At 43.6% G+C, this 20,931-nt stretch overlaps 1 protein-coding gene across 2 annotated transcripts in view; it reads left to right on the plus strand.

The window, feature by feature from the left end:
• The window catches only part of lrrc4ba (leucine rich repeat containing 4Ba), a 55,680-nt gene that overhangs the window by 5,349 nt on the left and 29,400 nt on the right, over positions 1 to 20,931 (plus strand). The window contains exon 1 of one of the 2 annotated variants that reach the window (XM_034710730.1): positions 3,692 to 4,106. The exons of the other annotated variant lie outside the window; for it this stretch is intronic. The gene's annotated coding sequence lies outside the window, so the exon portion shown is untranslated. Of the gene's footprint in view, positions 1 to 3,691; positions 4,107 to 20,931 lie in introns of those variants that run through there. 2 annotated transcript variants of the gene reach the window in all.

Here is a 20,931-nt window from a genome sequence, read left to right on the forward strand (position 1 = left end):
CTGGGTGAGGTTTTTGTTGAAAACACTACTTTTGCATGTACAGAACAAAAGATAAGAGGTATCACTTTGTCCACAGTGGTGCACCAAAGTTGATATAAATAAAAAGTTCCTCACAGCAGCTTTAAGTAATCAAGCTGAAGGTAACGTCAGACATGGTGGACAAGCCTTCTGCAGAAGCATACACGTTAAGGTCTCTGTCCTCACTCTGCTCTTCTTCTCCCTGAAGCTTTGCAGACGACACACCTTTAAATAATGACGTCACAAACTTTAACACTGTTGCTGTTACCATACGGCCGGGTAATAAGGCAAAGTAACTCTAGTAAAGCATTTAACTACTGAGTAAATTTAGCAGTGAAGTATATATGCTTCTTCATGGCCCATGTCGGTTTATAATATTAGCATTTAAAGTATGATTAAGTGCACTTAACCTTGCCCGTTACGTCCCTGAACGAATCCCTGCATATGACCGGAGTCTGATCTGTCTTTACTGCACAGAGGTCCGCTCTTAATTTAATGCTCCTGCTTCATGTCTCCTCCATGAGAGGGGAGGCAGTGGACCAGTTTAAGGGGGCCGGTTAGTGCAGGCTATGGGCTAAAGATGAAGATTATTCAGCCTGGTGGCAGAAGTGCTGCTCGGCATTACGGGGTGTATAGGCCCGGGGCAGAGTTTGTTTTACGCCCTGCCGGAGGAGGTGTTGACAGGAGCGAGCGATGTAGGAGCAGGAGAGACAGACTTATTATTAGGCCTGGCCTTGCTGAGAGCAAGAGTTGGTGTTGTGATGGTGGTAGATGAGTTTAGCCTGCACATGGAGAGATTAGGAGGAGGACGCGGGTCGGAGGAGCATATAACACCTCAAATTGGATTTGTCTCCAGGGGCTGCTGGTCGGGGTCCACTTGGCCTGACTGTGTGCAGATCAATGGCTCCATTGGACCTAATGGATGCCAGATAGGGCTGTGTCTGATAAGAGAGGAGTATTGGCTATAGTGGAAGAGATTCAAGCTTGGTTAACTTTGTGTTTAAAAGAGCTCCTTCTCTCACCGTGGGTGAAAACACATTGTTTTTCAGCATGTACACAGGCAAAAGCGTCGGAGCGTTCAACCCCTTGCTTGCTTGTCACGACAACCCGAATGTTCAATTTGGTATCACACAGGTTGGAATCTCTGCAGCCGGTGGCGTGCTGTTTCGCCATCAGATACGGATCAGGGCTCGGTTTGGTTTGGGCCTTGGAGGCTGTGGAGAGGAGTTCAGACTTGAGATAGCGTGTGTGAGGAAGGAGGAGGGAGATGTAGAAACAGCAGGAGGAGAAAGGCAGGCGGCGTGTTGTCGACACTGAGGCCATGTTTGCCCCACTTCCTCTAAAACCACGCTGTTCCAGTACAGAACAGCACGGCATGGGCAGACGGCAGAGGTTTCACCTGGGGACCTGAGCATAACCCGGGGCAAACAGAGGGGCCTGCAAGTCTCTTAAACCAACACGGCACAACACACAGCATCACCGGGAGAGGAAGGGGAGGCAAAAATAGTAGACATGAAGCTCTCTGTCTTCATATGAGGCGCATTAATCCTCACAGTGGCTCCCATCTTTATTCATTCATCGGCCTGTGGTGTCCACTCAATCAGTCACTTAAAGGCTGGCCTGATGGAGCGAGCCCTCCTCACCCACACAGGGAGCAAAGAGGAGGAGGGGGGAGGAGGAGGAGGAGGGGGGGAGGTGATACTCCAAACCGCCTAAGCAGACACTGCAGCACGGAGATACAAACAGAGCGGGTTGGGGAGGAAGAGGAGGAAATGTGAGGGGGCTCTTTTAAATAATGAGGCAAAGAGGGGGAGGAGAAAGAGGAAAAAAAGAAAAGGGTGGGAGGGATGAGACAACTGGAGGTGAAAAGAGAGTGTATGACGAGTGAGTGGGGTTCAAAGTAAAAGAGGAGGGCGAGAAGCGTCCATATGAAGAGCGATTTGATGGGGGGGAGAGATCCAGGACGACGACAACACCTCCACAGACTACTGAGGTGTGTGTGTGTGTGTGTATGAGGGAGAGAGGGAGGGAGTGTGTGAGAGTTAGAGAAGGGGAGGGATATCCACTGCACTGTTGTGTGACTGGAAATTTAATAGAGAGAGAGGATGGGAGGGAGGGAGGGAGGCAGGAAGGCAGCAGGGGAGGGGAGGAGAGAGGAAGGAGCGACGCAATGCAAAAGCAGCGAGCGGGAGACAGTTGTTGGAATAACAGAGGAGTGGGGGTACACTGCTGGACCCTCTGTGGAGAGTGCTTGTGTGTGTGTGCGTTGTATGTGTATGTGTGTGTGTGTGTGTGTGTGTGGTGGGTTAAGTGAGCGGGAACATAAAGTGCTAAAATGGGGAAAAGGCCGTGCAGAGAGGAACAGGTTGGACACCCTGTTGCTGCATCCAGACTAAAAATGTCAGGGTGACTCGTTACATTATTCCCCATCTAAATCATGCTTCTGTGAGAGAGTGTGTGTGAGTGTGTGTGTGTGAGAGCAAAGCTGTGGAGGGAGACACGTGTGTGAGGGGTGTGTGTGTGGAAACACGTGCCCATGTATGATGGAGAGCCGGCGCCGAGGTGCAAAGGATGTGAGACAGGAGCGATCCTCCGAGTCTCGATATAGAACGTTATCAATCCAGCACTAATCACGTCTGACTCCCCCCCCCCCTCTCCCCCAAACACTCCCCCTCCAACACACACACACACACACACACACACACACACACACACACACACACACACACACACTCTCCTTCCTCCTGCTATCTGACAGACGACCCACCACCACCACCATCCCACCCACTCTCCTCCTCACACATGTTGATACCCTGAGGTGTGATTGACAGCTCCACTCTGACCAGACCTTTAACCTTAACCTGGCCTTCAACCTCACCCCTCACCCCTTTTAATTACACCCCCCTCCCCTCCTCTACCTTCTCCTCCCTCCTCCCTCTCCCTCCACACAAGGAGAGTCTGCTAAACTGCTCTCACTTGAGATCAATAACAGAATTCTCACGTTCATTAAAGCAGAATTTCCTCCTTTAGCCTCCTTGTGGCTCCTCCCCCTCACTCACTCACCCACCACCTGTACATGCACTGCATCACACACACACATGCATCACAATTATGCACCTTAAATAAAGTGATGGGGGCTACAATGGCAGGCACATCCAGAGAGGCAGGCAGTCTCTCTCTACCGTACAGGTTGGTCTCCATCACCAATGTGTGCTTGAGCGTTGCCAAGGGAACCGGCCAAGCAGCAAATGTTCCCTATCACAAGCTGTAAACACCACCATCATCACATTATAGAGATTATATGACCATATGTGGATGGAGAACATGTGTGAGCGTCTCAGGAGGGGAATTAAATGTGATTAATGTTCTTTTTCTGCCTTATTTTTGCAAGAAAAGGGACAAAATTTGGTCTTTGAATGCAACATTTTGCAGCACAGATGAAGAGGCATGCACTCATACTTCACTGTGTTAGTCATAATTATAATAAATTGGATGCATTTGTTATGTCATGTTATTTTTGCCTTATTAATATTGAGGTCTGTGCTATGGGGCTGTCTGGGTCCTGTGTGCAGCGTGCATGCTGATGCGTCTGCAGGATATGCAACAGCGTCATTCTTTAGATTGAGCGTGGAAGAAACGAGAGAATGAACAGTGAGCAGAAACAATAAAGTTCAATTTGCAATGTCCCAGCAGCAGCAGCATGAGCAGCAGTGTAACGTCCCATCGCCATCGTCCACTGCCTCCATCCACCTGAAGATTTCTCAGACAATTCTTATTACCAGTGGTGGCAGCGCAGCATTTGGAAAGGGTGAATCAATCTGAGAGAGAGAGAGGAGAGGGTAGAGAGAGAGAGAGAGGGGGGGAGAGAGAGAGAGAACACAGTGAGGGAGTGAGAGAGAGAGAGAGAGGGGGAGAGGAGGAGAGGAAGAAGACAGCGTCGGCGGCGGCTCTGCAGTGGAATACGCTCATATTTGAGAGGAAGGTGAGAAGCTCTCTCGGAGTACTCGACCAGCCAACCTGTGCGTGCATGTGGAGCGAGGAGCAAGGGGGGGACAGGGACGTGAAGGCAGCATCATGAGATAAAAAAGGTGAGTCCATGGATGACATTCACTCATTCACTCTGTCGTTGCGCGCTGCGTGTGTGTGTGTGTGTGTGTGTGTGTGCGTGCAGTCGTGCTCAACAAACTACTAAAGCGTCAGGATGGAAATCCGCATTCATGACCTGATGTGGTGTGAACTGTCCAAGTGCGTGTAATCCAGTGTCGGACTCAGCCCCCCCTCCCCTTGCATCACTGACTGCATGGCTTCTTTGATATCCAGGAATTACATGTATGTGCAATGAGACTGTGCGCGCATGTGTGTGTTTGCGCGCGTGTGTTTGCGCGCGTGTGTGTAGGGAATAAATGAAATGCATGATCTGATTTCTGAAACTTTTCCCTGCAGCCTCTCAGTAGTGTGAGTGTTTATGACTTGTTAGTTTGTCAGTATAAATATGAACATAACCTTGGCGATAAGAGGAGCAGCCTCTGTAACACAAGCTTGTTGACGGGGCTTACTGCCTGATCCAGCTAACGCACAGCTTCCTCCCCAAATAAACTCAATTAAACCTCCCCCTTAATCTGCCCAGTTTACACACTTAATGTAATGTGTGTGCATGGGGGTTCAGTTAACCCCCACGTTTTGCCCACCCCCCCTACAATTGATGACCCTAGATTTGTGGTTGGGAAAAAATGCGCAGCCACCTTGCGGCTTATGCTTGGTGGGTTAAGCTCTGAGTCAGAGCCTGGGGGCCCCTCCGGCTGAGAACAAGGAGCGGATAGATTAGGACTGATGAATGAAGATCTACTGCCTCTATCTGCAACACAATGATACGGTTATGAGAGGATTTAAATGCTAATGTGCAGTGTTTCAGAGAAATCCGAATGGGGCTGGGGACTGGCGGGAGGAGATTGCTGGCAGTGTGTGTGTGAGTGTGTGAGCTCATGGACCAGCTGGATGATCTCGGGAGTTTTATGATAGAGAGAATAAGTTATTAATGGGGTGTTGGAAGGTGAAGTGGGGCACTGGGGCAGGATTAGACAAGAGAGGGGGCGGAGAGGGGGGAGTGTTAACTGTGTGTAGCCTGTGGGCTCAAACAAGAGGGGATGTGTGGGGGTATTGGTTGAGGACTGAGTCCTGATACTGTGTATTCATTAATGCAAAAGACTTGAGCAGGGTTGTCAGCATTGGTTTGCAGTAGCGGAGCCAGACAGTTTGGACCTGGGTGGCCAAACTGGGGCACTGACTGTTAAGGGGTGGCCAGGTGTAGAAAACATTAGGGGCTTACCCCAAAACTAGTAGGGTTACCTCCAATAATCACATCTACTTTAACTTCTTTTCATAGAATAATTTAACAAATGTTACAAATTTGCAGATTTCTAATGTTAAGATTATGCACTATGCACTTAGCTGGACTGTTCTTCACTGTTGTCCCCAGTGGCAGATCATGTCTTCCAGCTACAGTTGACTCACACTGTCCTGCTCTACTCTGGGAATCTGTGTTCAGGTCTGGAGTGACCCAGCACTTGGTACTTCGGTCATTATTGTGGTGATGTTAATTGTTGATGATGATAATGGAAGGTCTTAAATTGTTTGGTTGCTTCATTGTAGATGTTCCTTATTTTGAAAAAAACATAATTCCTTACTTATTTTTGTGCATTGCCTTTACACTGCTTGGCAGTACCTGCACCCAAATGGACTTGAAGCACTTTGTTCCTCTTACTGATCTTGTTTCCTCTTGTCTAGATCTTTGCTTGTGTTGTTCTTGTTCTCATTTGTACGTCGCTTTGGATAAAAGCGTCTTCTAAATGACATTGTAACATTGTAACATTGTAACATTGTAATGTAACTCGACAGAGTGTCAACATTTAAATCTGCTGAACTCTTTAAGGACTCAAAATGAAGATGATTGTCCAAAATCAAAGCATCAACAAAAATAATATTCAAATGCAAAGAAACTACTGTCTCTGCAGCTTGAAACACAACAACACAATACCTGATTTCAATATAAGTAATGCCTCTGAAATGGCAAATAGCCAATCATGTTTAAGAGTTTCAGGGTGGCCAATCAGTTTTCAGAGGTGTCCATGGCCACCCCTGGCCACCCCCTGGCTCCACCACTGTTGGTTTGTAGCTGGCCATGCAGTATCTGCTAACTAGAAGAGGGGATTCTCTTGGTATTCATTATACCTCTGCTGCATCTCAATCATACATAGTTGTCTTATAAATGTAAAAAAGAGAAACTTTCAGATTGTTTCATATATTGTAGCATTACACTACCTATTGTCATACCTAACTACCATGATGCTGTCAGACGTGCAGCATCAAATCTAAGTATTGATTGTATTTGTCTAAATCCATGTATATCAGTATGAGCCTATGATCTTCTGTTGCACAGGCATCTTATCCAGTTGTTCTTGTGTGCCTAGAAGGAATCATGGGTTGTGATTGTAAAGAAAAAAAATACATCTCACTGTATTATCTTAAACTTTTATTTTACTATACACCTTCATTTATACAGGTTGTTGTGTCAAAATGAAACTGAAAGGTTGTTTTCCACACATTTGCATGAGGATGGCTGAAGGAGAGTCTATGGGGGAATATGGAGGAGGCAGCCTTGTGTAAGATGGCTGGTGTCGTTTAATTTTTTCTTACCCCTCAGGCTTATTGTTGCCTTTGTTTTATGATCACCTCCATATTTCATTTAATAGTGGTTACAGCACCTATAAACTTTTACACCAATGTAGCTCAACCACCAAGCAATGACCATGACACATACCTTTTACGAGGCACCTCTCTCAGCATCAGCTCTCCGCTGGATCCAAATGAGGCCTTCACACAGGAACAGAGTGAGGAGGAATTTAAACTCCTGCAGAAATATTCAGAGGTGTTTTTTTTTTAACTTTGGATGGCTGGTGTTGTTTAAATATTTTGTTACCCCCACAGGCAGATTAGGCACTTCTGTTTTGCTGCCTGAATTTTATATCCTATGATTTTTATTCATGCACCTGTATTCGATTTAACGCTTGTTACAGTACCTGTAAACTTCAAAGCCTTCAAAGTACCTCAGCCGTCAAGCACAAACCATGACACATACCATTTATGAGCCGAGTTTCACTGCATTTTCTTTCCATTACATCCGAAAACAGGCCCGAGGATGTAAAAGTTTAAGAGGATTGTAAGTTTTTATGCCGCCTGTAAAAGTATGTGTTTTATCCAATCATATTGTGAGCTTTATGTCCGAAAAAAGTGCAGGAAGAGAAGCTCCTCTCTGTGCTGATCACCGGCTGAGTACAACAACACCAAGCGGTCATTGCAAGGCCCTGGCTTCATAAGGCGGATGTCACATGGTATCAGAGTTAAAGGCAAGGTCCTCCAGCTCAGGGCAGAGCTCCAAAATATCAAGACGTCTCGCTGCTGGGGAAGAGAGGCCGAAATGTCAGTGGAATTTGTTCGCCTTGAACTTTGTAGTTGCCCTCTCTCTGCTCCCCAAACCAGAGTGTTACCTGAACTACAGTTCAACACATCCACTGTATATAAATTTGTACTCCATCTCCTCCCATTGTACAAAAAGGGAAGCTAGATAACTGCTTGGATGTTTGCTGACATGTGCAGGTGAAGTGTTCTGGAGCCAGGGCATGCAGTATCGACTTCATGCCCCTTGTATGTTGAACTTTCTGCTAAAATGGCAGAACAGATTCATGTGTTGATGTAAGTGTCTACTCATGGTTACAGAACGTTCAGTTACTTGCACAGTTAAGTCGAGCTTGATTACGCAATGTAATTGGACTACTGTCTCTGTCCCAGTGTACATGCTCAAGGTGAGAATCCATTTATTGACTAAGGATGTCCACCATTGCTGTGGCAGGTGGCAATATTGCCTTTCCAGCTCGTTACTATCCGACCTTCTTCCAGTTGACGTATGACATCAAAAACCAAAGCAATCAGCAAACATGCTTCACAGCTCTGAAGCTTTCGTACGTACTCTAGGCTTTACCTTTGGAACAGATGAGATGCATGATCTCTCTCTCAGGTGATATCCAAAGGCAGCCAATGCCGCCTACTACTCGGCTTCTACACAGACTTCCAGGTCAAAGCCCTGCGTGCAAACTTTGGAGCCTGCACTGAACACCTCAGCCAGCATAGGGCTGACTGAGGTCTGTCTTTGACTTAGTGCAGTTATAGTCTTCTACTAACGTGTTCACAAGCATTTTAAATATCCAGTTCTCATCGGACTTAGGCAACTAATTGTTTTTTAGACATCTTGTAAATGTACTGATTGTTAAATTTTCTCCCACTAGTCTTCCTTTACTTAGTTAACCAGGCAAAGAACCGTGCAAGAGCATCATTCGTCGACAGAGCTGTCAATCATGATGTTGCAACCCTTATTTCTTTTCTTTTTTTAAGTTATACTTTTTGGGGCTTTTACACCTTTATGTTATAGAGGAGAGGATACTGGATAGTGTAGGAAACTGGGAGAGAGTGGGGGAATGACATGCTGGAAGGGGCCGCAGACTGGATTTGAACCCGGGCCACCTGCTATATGGGTGCGCAACTTAACCATTAGGCTAAGTCCACGCCCACAACCCTTATTTCTAACATCAAATAACTAACTCAAATTAAACTTCCATGTAAATCAGCAGAATAAGAAATAACTGCTACAACAGAAAGCATGTTTGAGAAAAATGTCTCTTAACACATAAACTAAAAAATGTCAGCATTTTTTCCTGTTTGAATTTTGGTAATTATGTCCTGCATCTCCAAAAATACAACTTTTAAAACGAGTCAAATTGTATTTTAAGTTTCTTGAATAATTTTGCTTTATTACAAGAAAATATATTTTTTTACATGCGCTCTTGTTTTAATTCTTCCAGTTTGACTCATGTCCCATCTATTATAGAAGAGGATTTATGATCCATGCTGCAGCCAGCCACCAGGGGGAGCTCTAAACGTTTTGGCTTCACTTTTGGGGAGCTGTTATGCTGCCCATTTCTTTTCTTGTTTACTCTATTTTTCTTGAAGGTTCCAAGCAACAAAAAATCAACCACTCATAAGTAAGTGGCTGCATGAGAAATGAGTTGGAGTACTGTAAAGCTCATTTTTAGGAATTTAGTGGCAGGACAGAAAAAGAAAAGAAAGAGGGACAAGCTGTTTTAAATAATTGAGCCTGTAAGTAAGGAAGAGGGATGGGGTTTCTGCTGCACTACTTAGGTCAAATCTCCTATTGGGTCCTGTAGGATATCAGAGTCGTGACCTAGTGTGCATGTTATTAAAATTGAACAATGTCAGGATTCACCCGGAAAGGTTAACACGGATTAGTTAATGGGATTCAGGTGGAATATTTTATTCAGTTGATTCCTCCTTTAAGGATTCTGTGCTCTGCTCCACATGCTGTTCCACTGATGGTGGTCTCAAACTCTGTCACTGTGGGGGACCAAAGGAAAGACTATCCCAATATCAGGATGCTGAAATCTCCCAGCATCCTTTGCAGCGTGAATGGACCTGATGCACTTTCGGTTCAGTCTGAAACTTTTCCAGCCGTCCCAGCTCGTGGTCATCTTTCTTACCTTCAACTGTCCACCGTTTATTTGAACATGCTGGCACACATGTTGCACAAAACGGAGCGCTTCTTCTTTCCTGTGTCGCACATTAAGCACCGGCTGAACGATTCCAGTCATTTGAGGAATCAGGCCAGGCTGCTCTCTTTCTGAGGCACACCACTTATGCATGGCTGATGAGCTTGATGAAAACAAGCAAGCAGGTTAACAGGGACATGGTAAATTACACCTGCACACCTGGCCTAGAGGGAAGGTGTGACTTTGAGATAATGCTCAGCCCCCTCCCCTCACGCGGCTCGGGACTGTGGAGCCATCGCCGACTATTTCCAGAGGTAGATGCGCAGAAGTGTTTCCAAAAGAAAAACAGGAGGTCAAAGAGGGCATAAGCGGAGTTTGAGCGTATAAATACCCCCCCGCCACCACCTCCTCCCCCAATGTCCCAATATAACACAATGTCAATGATTTGTGCATCTCTAAAAAGATGACCAGGATGCTTTCAATCTGCTTTGCCTTTCCTCGTCCCCTTATTGTACCTCAGAGGACAAAGGACTGCATTAATTCAGAGGGACGTCTGCTGCTAAATTAAAATGCAATGAGAGTAACTGTTGCCCTAAATATGGTTTCTGTGTGTGTGCATGCATGTGTGCTCGTGCACATACGAGAGAGAGAGAGAGAGAGAGAGAGAAGGAGAGTGAGAAAGAAAGAAAGTGAGGGACCAAGATTATGGATGATAGTTACTAGACTCCAATCAGGACGAGCTGATTGCTGATCTCTTCTTAGGGCCAGGCTGTCATTGATCGATTACATTGGGAGTTTCATTCAATCAACCAATCTTTATTTGTATCGCGCCAAATCACAACAAACGTTATCTCAAGACGCTTTTACAAACAGAGCAGGTCTAGACCACTCTATGTCAAATTAGGAACAGAGACCCAACACCATGACAGGATCAGACTCAGTCTGACCCCACCTTAATCCACCATGAGCATTGCACCTCGCAGTATTTAGCTAGTTACAGTGGCGAGGAAAAACTTCCTTTAACAGGCAGAAACCTCCAGCAGAACCAGACTCATGTTAGACACACATCTGCCTCGACCGAGTTGGGTCTGGAAAGAGGGATAGAGGAGAATAAGAGAGAGAGGGAGCGATGATAGTGATGATACAATGAGACAATGGAGCTCAGGGACTCCAGAAAGGTCTATGGTTAGTAACTTTAATGGGACAGGAAGAGTTAGAGTAGGTGATGAGGGGGGTTGGGGGGGAAGGGGTTGAGATAGGATCCCAGTGTGTCAGTGCACCAGTTTCCCCGGCAGTCTAAGCCTATAGCAGCATGACTAAGAGCTGGTCCAAGCCTGATCCAGCTCTAACTATAAGCTTTACCAAAAAGGAAAGTTTGAAGCCTACTCTTAATAGTAGAGAGGGTGTCTGCCTCCTGGACTCTGACTGGTGCATGATTCCAAAGGAGAGGGGCCTGATAACTGAAGGCTCTACCTCCCATACTACTTTTAGAGACTTTAGGTACAATGAGCAGGCTTGCACAGATTCAATATTGTTGGGTGGTTTGGTATCAGATCTGTATAAGTCCGTAAGCTGGGGCTTTCCTGCATTGTGTAACTGTATGAGGTTATGAGAGTTACACAATGTTAGAACTTCCCAGAAGTTCTTAAGTAGTGTTGGGTCACTCCGGTCTGGAACATGACATGTGTTTGGGGGAAGATAAACAGCTTTTTTGGAGAGCAACAACAACTTAAAGGAAACTTGAGTGTGTGTGGAACTGAGAAGGGAGCCACAGGATGCTCTTGAGGAATATTAATCAATGTTGTCAATGGACTAGGATGTTGCAAAAATTGGGCCAGGATGTTGCCAAATATTGACCTTGTGTTCATGGAGACGTCACACAGCAAAGAGTGTGTGGCGCTGTTGTGAAGTGTATAACAGCTGAGTGTGATCTATCATTAAACGAGCCTCAGACCATCGGGCCAGACTCTGTCATTTTGTTTGAGAACTTGCTACAACAATCGGCGCACAACTTGCTGATGTACCCAGGTTGAATGGCGAGCTCCTGATCTGCAGTGAGAGGCTGAGGATGGTGGAAATCGAATCATCATGGCTCCATTTCTTGCTCCATGCTTGAATTCAGGTAGGCTGATCTGAGGTTGTGTGTTTTTGCGCATGAAATAGCACAGTTTGACTCGAGGTAACCACGGGGGCTCGGGGAGCATGAGCACTGACCCATCCGCAGCAGAAATGCTAAACCGCCTTGTGATGGCGAGGCGGATATAATTAGCCCTGATTGGTTTGATGGAGCCTCCCGTCCATGCCCGGGTGTTGGCCCTTTGGGGATCATGATGACTGTCTGGGCATTAATTATTGAATAATAGTTGGAGGAATAGTAATGGTTAATGATTCAAACTGAATGCTGTAATCCATTAAAATTGACATAATTAGAAATGTCCAGATTCCCTCCCAAGAAATATATTCTCATCACGCCTTAAAGTGCAGAGAGACCGAGGCGATTCCTTTTTCCGCTTCCCTCCTCATGAGTCCATGATTGCATCGTGGGAGAGCAGTCTGGCGGGGTTGGCCAAATATCCGATCACGTGTTTGTGAAGACGGACGAAAACAGGGAGTCATCGCTGGAAGTCAGGCCACGGTTCAATTTGTGCTGTTTGAAATGAGCTGGCCGGAGAGAGCGGTCAGCCCTGCGTGTCTCATATTGAGTTTGGCAAAGAGCAGCGATATTATCTTCTCCTGGTTAGATTAAGTATTAGTAAATGTGATTGGATAATGAAGGCGGTCAGGCCCCAGTGACCACAGTGCTTTGCAGCGGCTGCCGGCTTGGCTGCATCCAGGCGCTGAGTCTTGGGGGAGTTTGTTTCGGGTCAGTGATGGCATAAGAGCTCAATACAGCATTGCAGAGTCAGGCTGGGGCCTTTCCTCTGTCTGCTTGGCTGACTGGCTGCTGAGCTGGAGGCACAACTGTAGTGGCATACTGATGCTGCTGCTGATGAGGATGACAGTGTAAATATTGATGATGCAGATGCACAGAAAACAGAAGCAGTAAACATATTACAGCCCTGATGACCAGAGTGTGAGGCTTAACACTTTGTGGTTTTATTGCTCCTCGTGATTCAAACAGGTTCGGCCTCAGACGCCTGCAGAGAGAGAGAGAGAGAGAGAGAGAGAGAGAGAGAGAGAGAGAGAGAGAGAGAGAGAGAGAGAGAGAGAGAAGCGTGGGCTCGCTGTCGCACATGTAATCAAACATCATCCTTCATGGATCTGGTCGTGGAGGTTGCCGTATTTTTAGGGGAGGGCTGGTGCTGATGTCACGGTGGCTCCAGAAAAAAGAGGGCGGTCCCTGGAGGCCGCCGCAGCCACAAAGGAGGTAGTTAGTGAAGCTCTGCGCTGTTGCTGTGATGAATCACGTATCGGGTCTTTACGGTTAGGACGATTACTCTCAATGCTGACACGTAAACTCGTGCACACCTTCACTGTGTTTTCTCTCCCTCTCCCCAGACTCCACTCCACGATATCTATAGACTGTTGACTCAGTTGTACTCGTATATTTATATATTTTGCCCCTCTTGCACTTTTCTTCCTGTGGTATCTTTGTATCGGGCGGTGCTCCGGTGAGGCGGTGAGGCGTTCAGGCTCAAATTTCCCTGCGTGGACGATTGAAACACATGCTTGTTGATTGAAATTGATACAGGAGCATATCTGCCTCGCCCAAGTGAGTCTTAATTTGTTCTCTTTGTGGGAGCAGAGGAAGTTCTGAAGACATTCGAGCCTCCGTGGAGTTCTCACAAACACTTTGTTTTTCAGACGCGTACCTGTGGTGACCCGAGTCTAATAATAAATCAATCTGACCTGCAGTTATCACTTGTTTTGTCAGCTATCAGTCACAGCCTCGCTCTGAAACGTTGTCATATGGAAGTTTTATCAAAACGCATTCAGGGACCTCTCCATCACACTGCAGGGTTTACTGAACCGACACCCCGCGTCGAGAGCTTCAGAGCGGGGGCCTGCGGACGCCCGGAGCCCCCGATGATGTGACAGAGACACGCAAGATGGTGAGTGGTTACTATGGCAGGTTACTATGGCAACCTCAGGTCTCTGTGAGAGCTTCCATTTCGCACAGCGTGGGAGAGAGGGAGCGAGAGAGAGAGAGGGAGAGAGGGAGAGAAGAACCCGCAGAGAGGAGGAGAAGGGTGGAGAAACTGGCAGAGGAGGTGAGGTGTGGAGATAAACATGCCTTAGGTGTAGAAGAGGAGAGAGAGAGAGAAACAGGAGAGAAGGAAGGAGGGAGGAGGGGTGTTGAGGAGACAAAGTGATGGAGAGGTGTAAGTGATGGGTTGAGGCTGAGGTGTGAGAGGGGCAGATCGAAGGGCAGGAGAGGAGATCACGTGGAGAGAAACCACGTTACTCTGGAACATCTGAGCGCTGCTGCTGCTGCTGCTGCTGCTGCACACACTGTCTCCTCTCTTTATCTCTCCCTCTCTCTCCTCTCCTCTCTCCCTCACCTCCACGCTTTAGTTGGCGAGGTGCTCGGCTGCGAGAGACATTGTGTCAGTCTTGGTGACTGGTCTCCATGGAGACGTCCATCAGTCAGTCCGTGTCAGTTGTTTCTTGGGCAAAGCCTTATCGTGTTTGTCAGTGTGAGTGTTTATCTGTCTGTGTATTAGTCAGCGTGTCACTCATAGAGAAAGGCAGGGCCAGGGCCTGAATGGATGCAGTCCAAGAGAGCGCTGCTTATCAGGCGTGCATGCTCTCGCCGTTTGTTTGCTTGTTTGATCTTTTGTTTGTTTGTTTGTTGGAGAAACAAGCATTTAACACGCAGAACTGTAAGGTCTCATGTTGGTACAGTCAGATAAAGAGATGCACGGGCAGATTCATCCACCTTTGCACTTGTTGCATCGCAGCGTTTGTGTTTTTCCTCCCGAGAAATCCTCATTAAACACTGATCTCCATCACCGCCGGAAAACTGTAAACCACATCTCTTTTCTCTTCTGCATATCTTTAATGTGATCTCCTGCAGTTAGTGCAGGATTTCACTGAGAACAGCAATATAAGGCTGTCACACCAACAGGTACTGATTCATTACTGTAACATTACACTGTTTTATTCTGTGAGAGGTGAGAGGGAGGGACCAAACCGAACCCTGATGTTTATAATCCAGCAGTGATCTGGACGTTATTCTTCTTTCTTTCATTTCTCTCTTCCTTAAATACAGATGTGACATCTGTGGCTGCATTCAGTGTCTGTATTTGCATTCAATGATTCTGATTTCTTTTTTTTTCATTTTACAAACAAGAATATTTATTCCCTACATCCACCCACCCACCCTAAACTTACAGACAAGAGTAGGGTTGCAAAGGGGTGGAACATTTCTGGTAAATTTCCATGGGAAGTTAAGCTGAGGAATTTGGGAAATATTCCAAATTGGAAACATTCCATGGGAATTAACTGAGGGTAATTTAATAGAAAGGTATCATATCCAAGCATAAATATTTGTTATGTTATATGATGGACATCCATCCAAAATAAAATAATTAAAACAGATGTATTTGTAAGTAGAACTTTATCAAGTGTTAAATATTTTATTGATCAATTATTTCATTAAAGAACAAAAACATGAATGCTGAGTTAAATATTACTCATCCCCCCGACCCAACACATTCAAAAATTAACAAAAATGCAATCCCAACTCATCAGCTACCTATCTACTGTATGAATACATTTATATGTGATATTTGTAAGTTAAACATTAGTACCATACATCAAATTTGTTAAATATATAACCACATAATATCATCAAAGCTTACTTCACTTTGTGTCCACAGGCTCTAAAGTGTGGTCCAGGATTCTAGTAGTCATGTGTGCATGTGATGGAGGATGCACAGTGCATGTAGGGGGGCGTGGTCTCAGTAGCCCTGCAGTAAGCAGTGTGCTATGTGCATGTGATTGAGGAATAGCATAGATATTGAACTGTACTTGCATGAAATCTGGTTGTTTTAGTCAGGATTATGCTACAATATATTTTAACCAACTATATTTAAGTTCCCTATTAAGAGCCAACCTTCAGTTTAGTAAATTCCTGGTTTATTCCCATTAAAAGTTTCCAACTTTGAAAAAAATCCCAGAATTTTGCAACCCTAGCCAAGAGTGACAAGAATGAAAAATAAATAAATAAATAAAGAACATAAAAACAAATCAATAATAATAAAATTAAAGGCGGTAACAATAATAGCTAATTAAGAAGAAAATACATCTGTAGATTAACAAGTGTAGCCCTGTATAAAATCATTTAGGTTACAGTGCATAAAATCAAATGTTAAAAGTATAATAAATAGTTGTATTAAAAGTTCATAATTTGTACAAGAGAAGGTTCACAAGATTTAAAACTGGTTAGAATAGGTGCTAGAAAAAGAGAATAAATGTAATATTTTCAGTTTAATACATTTGACTATTTACAGTGAAAAGATAAAGTATGTACAAAGGTTTTAAGTTCATTAAAATACAGTTGTGGTGGTCATTATTAAAGTTACATAGAACATAGCTGTGTTTTACTTACAACGAGCTCAGGCCCTGTCCCATCGTATTAACCACTCTAGCTTTAAATCTAACTACATGGGACCTGGGTTACACAAGTGAATACTTACTTAATAAACATTGTTATCTAAAAATAAAGGTAACACTTTACAATAAGGGTCCCTTAATTAGCGTTAGTTAATACATTATTAAGCATTAATTAACAGTTTGATAATAGTTTAATAATCGTTATAATGTATTACCTAACATTAACTAACACATTAGTTAATGCATTAATAAGCAGTTAATGAATGTCCACTGCTCAGAGTTAATTAATACATTATTAAGCATTAATAAAAGTTACAAAACTTAATTAGTTAACCATTAGTGAATGCTTTTTGGACCCTTATTGTAAAGTGTAACACATGTATCTCTTAGGTAACACATACGCTGAAGCAAAATGAGTTGAAATGTAGTTGAAGCAACACATATACAGAATTCAACACATTTTATTTAGAATAAAACAGATAATCACAGATAACATCTCAACTGGCACAGAGAAGTACGGTGGCCCTGAGAGCTCACAGCACTGCAACTTAAGAAAACACATGTAAAAAGACAAAACACAAACAAATTAAGAAAACATCTTCATCAATTTGACAACACATGCGCAGCATTTAGAAAACGCGATGCAAAGACCACAACACAATACATTAGAAAAACGCGCTGCAAATAGACAGCAACACAACACAAGTGTTTCCAGAGGACACTTAAAAGTGATGCACACGCTTATGCTTATGCTTATGAGGCAGTTTAGCATTTATAATGTGTTACTTAAGTGATGCATGTGTTACACTTTACAATAAGGGTCCAGAAAGCATTCACTAATGGTTAACTAATTAAGTTTTGTAACTTTTATTAATGCTTAATAATGTATTAATTAACTCTGAGCAGTGGACATTAATTAACTGCTTATTAATGCATTAACTAATGTGTTAGTTAATGTTAGGTAATACATTATAACGATTATTAAACTATTATTAAACTGTTAATTAATGCTTAATAATGCATTAACTAATGCTAATTAAGGGACCCTTATTGTAAAGTGTTACCCAAATAAATAAATAATAGAATAACAAATTCTCCTTTGCATTCATAGACATGACAATAAAACAAGAATATTTACATTACCAAAAACAAAAAGAGAGTCTCATGATGGACTCTTTCCATATTCAATGAAAGGTGACCAAATGGTGTTATATTTTTCAGGACAGTTCGCTCAATTGTATCTTAGTTTGTCCAGTTGCAGCATGGAGAGCATCTTCCCGATCCAGCTGTGGAATGAGGGAGGTTTATCAGATTTCCACCGTAGAAGAAAGAGTCTTCGGGGTATTGATGTTTGGCTTGTACCTTTGGCATAGTGATCTCTGGGGGCTGGACCCCAAAGATGGAAATGTGTGGGGAAGGTGTTATTGTTACACCACACATATATGAAAGGTCAACCATGCAAAAACATATAGCCCGTATAATGGCTGGACTTTGAATGTTTCTGATTTTGTGTTCTAAGATGATGCAGAATTTGGCACCAGTGCAGCTCAGTTTGATGAACATGCATCCTTTATATAGGAGCTGCAGTCATCACTGCATCAGTCATAGGTTTCACTCGCCCTGACCCTTTAACACTCGTCTACCCCGCTCTCTTCTCCCCACATTTCCTGTCTAATAAACTCCAAACCCCTTCAATGCGTCTTTAAAAGTGTTCTAAAGAATAACACATCTCCATACACGGCTCTGATCTTGAGCTCTGGGGTAATACATTAACAGCATCGCTTGTTGTGACTACATGATGGCGTTTTTGTTCAGGTGGAACAGTTTGCTTGAGCGTGTGTGACATAATGGAAGCGAGAGGGACTACACTTACCATTCACTTTACAAACTGCACCAATTAGAGAATCCATGAGCTGTGTCCTGCTATGTGAGTCTGAAGCACATCAGCCTCTTTGATACTGTAGAGGAGATATTTACTTTGCAACAAGGGTGCACACTCTCGGGCTGTGAATCACCTCAGTAGTGCAAACTATACAAACCCCTCTCGAGTGCAAGAAGAAGGAAGCTCTTCCCACACAAATAAATGAAGAAACATGCAGAAGGTGAAACTTAAAGGATCAAAATCTTCTCTATAAATAAACCTTCAGAGTCTTAATGCACGCTGATATGAAGCTGAACACAAAATCCAGCACAAACAATGTGTTTCAGTCAAATATTTGTATATTTCCACGTCTGTGTGGGAGGATTTGTAATTGCTGTAATTGCCCCATATTCTTTGCTCTGCAAAACACTCCTCATGCATTTCATCATAGTGGAATCAGCCACATCGATTTAAGCATGATGAAAATTCACAGAGCTCATACTTGCACAGATTTTCATTATGTTGCAAAAGTAATCCATTCCACGTGATATTTTTATTTTCTATGTTCAGAGGAGTGTCTTTAAATCTTCAGTGCAGATGAGATTTATACTTCTGTGGTTCAGAAATATCCTTAATTTTGTGGTTAATATGTTTTTAATTCAACATAAACCACAATGTGAATCTGATGAGGCCTTTGAGTACAGATGAGATGCTTTGAAAATATAGATGCTGCATTCAAAGGCATCAGGAAATCAAATCAAAGTGAGACAAATACATTTCTGAAGTTTAAACTTTTTGAATCTTGAATTTATTTGAATTTGCAGTATTAATCATGATTAATCACACTTTTAATGGTATGTTTCAAACTCCATTATTTTGCAGTTTTCACTTCTATACAAAAATGAAAAGCAATTCTTACCAGTGTCTTGATTTAGGAATCAAATAAATGCACTAAAATCTACTTTATGATCTCGACTTTTAGTTTTATTATACAACTAATTGCTGCACCAGCGTGGTATCAAAGTGCTAATTCTGTGAAATGCATAATTTATTCTTCTCTTTTTAAATAACTACACTGTTACACATCAGGAGTGCATGCACAAAATGTGCAGCACATTTCAATTAAGTGCATAACAGACAACCGCAACATCAATCTGATCAGCTGCACCTGTATGTTTATCTTGCAGGGTGTAGCTTCCATAGCTTAGACTCAAAGTTCCTCTGTCATGATTAAATTCCAAACACTAAAAAGAGCACATCAATTTTTTTTTTTTTTTTTTGATCAACTGTTTTTCATTTCAAAAAGAGAAGGGCATGACATATTTCAAAAGGCAGTAGTACAACAGGTTGTAAGCATTTGTCTTTAAACGCCCCTCCCTCTTATCCCAGCAAGATCTTCTACATTGTTACTTAAGGTATATACTGCTTCCCACACCACCCTCACAAACTGCCTCACTGAAATAAACTCCTGGATGCAAACAAACTTTCTCAAACTCAATTGTAATAAATCCGAAATTCTTATCATAGGCCCAAAATCCCTCACTTCCACCTGCCCAGACTTCTCACTCACTATTGATAAATCCACTGTTTCAGCATCCACCCACATCCGTAACCTTGGTATCATTTTTGATCAGTCACTCAACTTTCAACAACACATTAACTATATTTCAAAAACGGCTTTCTTCCACCTCAAAAACATTGCCCGTCTCCACCCCTCCCTTTCCTTCACTGCAGCTGAAACTTTCATCCACGCCTTCATCACCTCAAGACTCCATTATTGCAATAGCATCCTCTACGGTACACCCAACACCCTCCTCAACAAATTACAATACATACAAAACTCAGCTGCACGCCTCCTCACTCACTCCCGCTCCAGAGACCACATCACCCCAGTCCTCCAGAACCTCCATTGGCTTGCCATCCCCTCAAGAATTCAGTACAAGATCCTACTCATCACCTACAAAGCCCTCCACAATCTAGCTCCCTCCTACCTCACCGACCTTCTGCAGCCATATAATCCCTCCGCTCCACCAACGCCAACCTCCTCACCCCTCTCACCAAACCCAAGCACCGAACCTGGGGGGACAGGGCCTTCTCTGTCGCTGCCCCCACCCTCTGGAACTCTCTCCCCCAACACCTCAGATTCTCTCCCTCACTCACCAAATTCAAATCGGGACTCAAAACACACCTTTTTACAAAGGCTTTTAAACTAGAATTGATTGATTTTTTTTCTTGTTTTGTTTTATTTTGCTGCCTTGCTCTTCTTTGATTTTTTTTTGCACTTTTTTCCTTTGCTTTGCTTTTCTATGGTATAATTTTATTTTCCTGTAAAGCGCTTGGAGAATCTTTTAAAGCACTTTTATAAATAAAATGTATTATTATTATTATTATTATTATCATTATCATTATCATTATCATTATCATTATTATTATTATTATTATTATTATTATATACAGTAGTACAGAATGTAATACCCAAGCGTGCCGGATACGGCCCTGGTGGTGAGGCTTTCAGCAGAGTGTCTGCCCCCTGGTGGCTGGCTGCAGTATAGGTCAAAAAATCTGTCTCCCCCATTCATTTGAATGGGGGAGCAGTCAAACTTTAAAAAATAAATACACGTCGTACGAATGTTTCTCACATCCGTATGCTGTGGTGATATGTAGTTAGTATTTGACTGTTTTGTGTCCAAGACCTCTTTTTTCTGAAAAGTTTCTATTCGTTAGTTATAGAGTTTAAAAAACGGGGTTTTACTTCCTGTTTCCTTTGATTCACAGCCGCCGTAGAACGAAACTTCGAAGGACACACAGCGTCTTGTGACGTCACGCTGTAGGGCGGAGCTTATTGCAAAGGCTTCACAGGCTCTGGCTGCACAATGGCGG

This window comes from Notolabrus celidotus, chromosome 20, assembly GCF_009762535.1.
Source record: "Notolabrus celidotus isolate fNotCel1 chromosome 20, fNotCel1.pri, whole genome shotgun sequence".
Lineage (NCBI taxonomy): Eukaryota > Metazoa > Chordata > Actinopteri > Labriformes > Labridae > Notolabrus > Notolabrus celidotus.